Source organism: Solanum pennellii, chromosome 11 (assembly GCF_001406875.1).
Source record: "Solanum pennellii chromosome 11, SPENNV200".
NCBI classification, from domain to species: domain Eukaryota; kingdom Viridiplantae; phylum Streptophyta; class Magnoliopsida; order Solanales; family Solanaceae; genus Solanum; species Solanum pennellii.
In genome coordinates, this window is record NC_028647.1 from 44,953,821 (window position 1) to 44,960,616 (window position 6,796).

General features: G+C 34.0%; 1 pseudogene; it reads right to left on the reverse strand.

Annotated features, from left to right (window-relative positions):
* Positions 1-937: 937 nt before the first annotated feature.
* On the reverse strand, positions 938-4,941 carry LOC107003860 (annotated as a pseudogene).
* Positions 4,942-6,796: the final 1,855 nt, after the last annotated feature.

A 6,796-nucleotide genomic window follows, 5' to 3' on the forward strand; every position in this document is an offset into this window, starting at 1 on the left:
TTTCGTTCAAGTGCATCAACCAAAGACCCATACTCTTCAATACCATCACTATCAAAGTTCATAATCCTGCAGTTAATGCCTTGACAACTAGTCTCTCTTCCATTTGTACATCAGAGATACTCTCAACTCTGTTTGATATAACAGATACCGTTTGGATCTCATCACTCTACTTCATGGACCTATATATGTTTAAAATTTCTTCTTCATTGTTCAACCTAAACTTTATCTGCCCTTTTCCATATCAACCAATGCATGCCTTGTAGCAAGGAATGGCCTCCCTAGAATTATGGGGACCTCAAAATCAACTTCATAGTCAAGAATCACAAAATTTGCAGGAAATACAAATGACTCCACTTTCACAAGCACATCATGGAGTATACCAATGGGCCTCTTCATTCTTCGATCAGCTATCAGTAATTGCATCATAGTAGGCTTTGGGTCACCTAAGCCTAACTTCTTATAAATATACAGAGGCATAAGATTTATGCTAGAACCTAGATCACATAGTGCCTTAGCAAAGTTTAGCAATGCTACCATGCATGGAATAGTAAAAGCACCAGGATCTTACTTCTTCTGCACAAGAGCCCGTGTAGCAATAACACTACAATACTGTTTCAACATAATCATAAATTGCCAGTATTTAACATCCTAAGTCTTCTTCACTAGTCTTTAAGGGAATGGTGGTGGAGGTCTAGGAATAGGGACCACTTTCTGAGAGACCTCTTCTTCTTTAACCATTTTATCATCCAACTCTCCACGATCCTCTACTACCTCATCATATTTTCTCATATCATCTTCTACCTTAGACGACATGGGTGGATAAATGCTCTTCTTACCACTTTGAGTCGTAATTGTCATTAATGACAATCATTTTTAGGATTCTGGATAGTGTTGCTAGGAAGAGTGCCATGTTGGTGAGGGTTTACACTATTAGAAACTAAGCCATCTGTAGCTCAAAGTGCTTAATCAAAACTGCATGTGCATCGACCTTTTGTTCAATGTTAGATAGGTCACCTCTAATCTCTTTGACGTTCTCATCACTAGCATCAAACCTCCTCCTCATATTTTGTCTCATGTTCACAGCTCTCGCCATACTACCTCCACTGCACCTAAGAGAAATTTCTCTATTATAATGTGGAACATAGGGCCTACTCTGCTCATTCCTATTATTACAGTTACTCCGGTTGAAGTTGTTGTCATGGTTGTAGTTCCCATCTCGGACATATTGACCCTCTCGGTTGTAGTTACCATAGTTCCGACCTTGGTTCCTTTTCTTTTCCAGCTTCTCTATAATCTCAGCATAAGTACATTCCCCATATTATCCACTTGCAATAGTATCTAGCAATGCTTTGTTGTTATTGTCTTGACCTCTATAGAAGTACTCTTCAGCTAATCATCATCAATACGGTAGTTTGAGACGCCTCTCAGGAAGGCGATAAATCTATCCAAAGAGCTACTTACTGACTCTCCTTGCATTACCTCAAAATTGTTCACCTTATCTTTGTTGTTGAGTTTCTTAGACACTGGAAAGTACCTTGCCAAGAACACATCTCTTAACTAATCCCAGGTATGAATAGTGTTGCAGAGAAGCTCGGTAAAACAAATGGTAGCATCTCCTGTTAGTGATAGAGGAAATACTCTCAACCTAATGGGGCATTCCAGCAACCTCCATTGCCGGTTGAAGAACACAATAAAGTTCATGGTGAGAACCAATTGGATAATGCTTTGAGGATGCATCACGCAGCCCCACGACCTCAAGATTACTATAGAGGCAATGTTAACATAAGTGAATCTGAAGGACCTCTTGTCCTACCCCTTTTTCCACCTGGGCACACATTCATGGGGATGAGTAGTTTAATGCAAATGCTCATAGAAAGGGGTTTATTCTCGAAACCATCATTGGAGGACCCACATGCCCATATAGCGAGAATAAGGTCTCTATGTAAGATTTGTATGGGTTGTGTTGATTTTCCATCCTTCTCAAAGTGCACTTAAGTTTAAGATCAAAGGGGATACACTAGAGCTAGACCTAAGAAACAAAAAGAAAAAGAAAAAGTAAAATCAGAAAATTATTGACTAAATTTCAATAATGTAATTGAAGTTAATATAAAATCCAGATTCCCCGGCAGCGGCACCAAAATTTGATACACTCAAATTATATCTCTTTAAAGAAGTATAAGCGATCGTAATCAACTAAAGAACCCAACTAGTAGATTGGGGTCGATCCCTCAAGGAAAATAGCTTAGACTTGACTTCAAGTCACTATTAGTTCTATTTAGTCAAGGTCTTTCCAAAAGCAAGTAATAAAACGGGGGATTTTTATGTATAACAATTTTCTTATAAAATTATAAGCTAATAAGTGAACAAAATTATATATTGACTTTTATCAAGTTGTGAGACTAACTAGGGTATATGGGTTCCCCATAGGTTCATAACGCCGTATTCCTAGCAATAGCAATTCTTCCTTAGTGTTTTGCATGTAAGGTAGTAAGGTATGTATCACTAAATCCTTGGTCTTACATCTAGAGAATTTTACCCCTTACCTTGGTCCAACTACATGTTTATAAACTACTAACCCTTATTTTACCTCATATTATACATCATAATCAATATATGACTTAGTTATTACTTCGCACAAATCGACACTAGCCTATTAGATAGCATTACACTAAATCTATGTTGATAATTCTTTTCTTATTAAGTCCTTCTTTGTCCGCCAAGTAGCGAAAAGGCTAGTTCTAATGCATTCACTCATTAAAAAGACTTCTAAATGAAAGAATTATCAATACATGCAAGAACCTATTCGAGAATCGCTTATTTGGTAGGTCTACTTTGTTAATAAGGGTTGTGGATTTAGTTTCCCATGCAAGGAAGAACACGATTCATAGTTTGTAAATAAGAAATCATGAACTTACTTTATCAATAAGAAGAAACCCAGAAAATCAACTTGAAATTGCAAAATAAGACTTCAAATCAAATCCAAAAATTGGTTGATTGCTAAAATTTGCAAAAATCAATCTCCAAACAAAAGTAAAAAAAATAATAAGAGGTTCTAACCCCATAAATGAGGTTTTAATCCCCTATTTATAGAAAACATTGTCCAAAATTAAAAAGAATTAAAATATAAAAAGTTTGCTCAGTTCACGCGACATCAATCCACGGACCAACTAACGAACCATCAATCAGCACTTAGAATAATTTTCTCTCCTCAGATTGGACCTTCTCTGAATCAATCGATGAACCAACAACACGGTACGTCGATGCCCTCCGTCGCACAATCCTTAGAATTTTTCAAACTTCGGGTACTGAAACCTTCTCTGATCAATACAACGATCCACCTGGACAGTCCGCTGATCTCATTTCCTTTCGAAGTTCCACACTTTGTCAAATTTCCCCGAGTTGTCTCCAAAGTCCTGAGCTTCTCATCTATGGTTCCCAACAATGGTCCGTCGATCAAACACCGGACCGTCGATGGCTCTGTAAGTCCTGTTATGCATTTTTTTCAGTTGTTTCCTCACCTTGTTGCCTGAACATCTTTCTTATTAAAGAAACACAAAAACATGTTTAAAACTACTACAGAAGCTCTAGACACACACAACTCTTAAAAAAAATGCATTGAATAACAATAAATTTATGGCTCACAAACATTTTTTTATATTTCATAAATTTGTACTGTCTGGAATAAAAATAAAAATACCTGCATCATTCAACTTTTGTATAGTTATCAATCAATCTCTGCCAACCCATAGCTTCCTCTCTAGATCCACTTATGTATGGGAAGATCTTCACTAAACAACACATATTTAATATAAGGAGGAGAAAGAAAAATTTAGAATGAAGAAATTTTAAGAAGTATGAAATGAAATACAGACACAACATCTTTTCAGTAATAACAACAAAGAAAATATCGAATAACTCCTGCAACAACTATTGATTAACGAACAAATCAAGATAATACACAATTAAAGGACAATTGCACAAAATCAATTGTAAACTATGAATTAATATCTTGTTAAGTGCAGGGAACACTCCATTTCCTTGTACATGTCATTGCTTCAACTACGGATATATGTTAAAATTGAAGCTTTTCAAGAGAGTTAAAAGGCTTTTTTGAGGCTGAAATGTCATAGAATTCTTCCATCACCTCTGTTATTCCATGTGTCACTCTAATGGAAAAGAATTTCAGACAAGGGAGTTGTCCTAGTGGAGGCAAGGAATAACAGTCCTTACAGTAGCTTAGAGACAATTCCACCAGCTTAAGAAACGAAGGTCAGCTAGCCAATTTGGAAATTTTGTCCCTCTATATCCGGTGATTTAGACTACTTTCATGTTTGTGGTGGGCGTAGCTCATCAACTATGTCTCTTTCGGTTTGTGAATTGTCAGCAGTACTGCTTCTACTCCACTCCAAACATAACTTATCAATATGATTCTTCTCCCTCATCTTTGCCTTCACAACTTCCCTTCTATCAATCACATTTTGCTACTCTAGATATGATAGAGATCCATACAAGTTATGCAGTTCACCCAAATCTTCCATGCTCAATCCACCAGGACCACCTAGAAGAAACTTGGCTCTCATTAGCACATGGAAACTTTTAAACTTTCTCTGATGTAGAGGCATATTTAAGCGAGAACTGTAGCGTATGTTAAGATGATGCAAGTTAATAAGTTTCTCCATTTATAGTGGTTGCTCCTCAATATAAGAAAAATATGACAAGAGAAGTGTCTCCAGGTTATACAATACACAAATGGAATCTTGTAACTTTTTAATCATTGTCGAGGAAAGGTCCAAAAATCTCAGGACCCTTAATTCGATAAAATAAGTCATTTGGAAACTCCAAAAATGGATAACATGACAATGAAAATGTCGTTAAGGTTGTTAGTCTTGTCAATACATTATGCATCACCCTCTTGCTTAGCTGATTTGAGTGAAAGTTCATGACTAGAATCAATGTCCTCAGCTGCTCTGATTTGGAATAGGATGTATGCTGACTTTATTCCAACATATGAAATCCTTCATTTTCGTACAACCTAATACAAAGTTTTGAAGATGCAATTTGGGCCAAATTATTCACAAGGTCATGCTTTGAGAATTTCTCTAAGTCTCCTTCAGAAGAAGTTGAAACCATTTCAAATAGTGATCTTGATCTCAACTCAAGGAAGTATTGATTACCTGAACGAAACTGTAGTACAAGACCATTTTTAATCCACAAGTGAATAACTTTGTCTTTGTGGATTGGATAATCTTTGGGATATATTTCACAATAAAAAAACATTGCTCAAATGTGCAGGAAGATCATTGTAGCTCAATATCAACACTGGTAATATACCATTCAAACAATTTGGAAGCTCCAAAATTTCACTTCTTAAAATGTCCCTCCACTCATCCACCTCTGATTTGCAAGGTAAAAGACCAACAAGTGACTTCAGAGCTCAAGGCAATCCTTTGCACTTGTATGCAATTTTTCTTCCAGCTCTTCAAATAACAAATAAAATAAAGTATTGGTATAACATTTAATACGAATAAATAGTTTGTTATTTTATACAATGTTTATTTTATATATCGTGGATATGTGTCCAAATTATTTTAGTATACGACAAAGCTTGTGATGAATTTATTCTTCTTTTTTGAGAAATAATATATTTATTGACAATTGACAGGAAAAAAAAAGAAAAATATAGATTTTGAAGATAAAATAGGAGATGAATGTAACATATTCTAACTCAAAATATTTGTACTAGACTATATATAGTAATATTGGTTAGTTGAGTTGGTTTGGGTTTTTCAAATATCAAACCAAACATTGTGTGTCGGACTTTTGAATATATAAACCAAACCAATAAAACTCGAGGTTTTCAACTTCGAGTTTTTTTGGATTCTTTGTTTTTTTTCAAATTTTTGGGTTTTTTGATAATGTGTTCATATAAACATATAATTTATTTGTACTTCAAATTTTCTTTAGTCCTACCAAAATGCAACTATCTATGTTATTTCCCAAAAAAATAACATAAAATATGATATGATTAACGACACTAAAATATCCAACAAATAATAATAATAATAAAATAGTGTAAAACAAATATTGTGAATTAATAAGTTATAATGAAACTGATCATAATTTAAAGTAACTAAATCATGCTAAAATAAGTTTAGTAAGTATTATTAGTTACATGACTAAATATTAAAAGAAAGTAAAATTAGATCATGTATTTTAATTGTCTAAATCTATGTAAAACTAAAAAGCAAATATTCAATATTATTGTCATTCTTAGTGTTGAATTGATTTTCTTTTTGCATTAGTATTAATTTTGTTTTTATATAAAGTTAATCATTATTACCAACATGAATGGACTATAATCGTTATTAAATCATTAACAATTCTAACTTCCAAAAATGAAATAAGTATATTAAAAGATAAAACTATGAAAAAGTATAAGTGATATTTCAAAATTATATCAAAGTAAGTATTTTTATGTATAAAATAAAAATTTAAAACTATATAGATAGTGTCGGGTTGGTTTGATCTCGGTTGGTTTTTTTCAGTTGAAACTAAACCACCCAAATATAGACGGGTTCTTTTTCCAACATCAAACCAAGTCAAACCAAACCACTAGTCATTTTTCCTTATTTGACTCGGTTTGCCGTTCGATTCAGTTTCGGATCAATTTTGGACACCCCTAGTTACATATGTATATTGAAAAATGTCAAGTCAATATAATCATCTAATGACGCATGTATGATTTAAAGCTATGAATTGTTTTTCAAAGATGTGTAATGATTCGGTTGATTGTTTT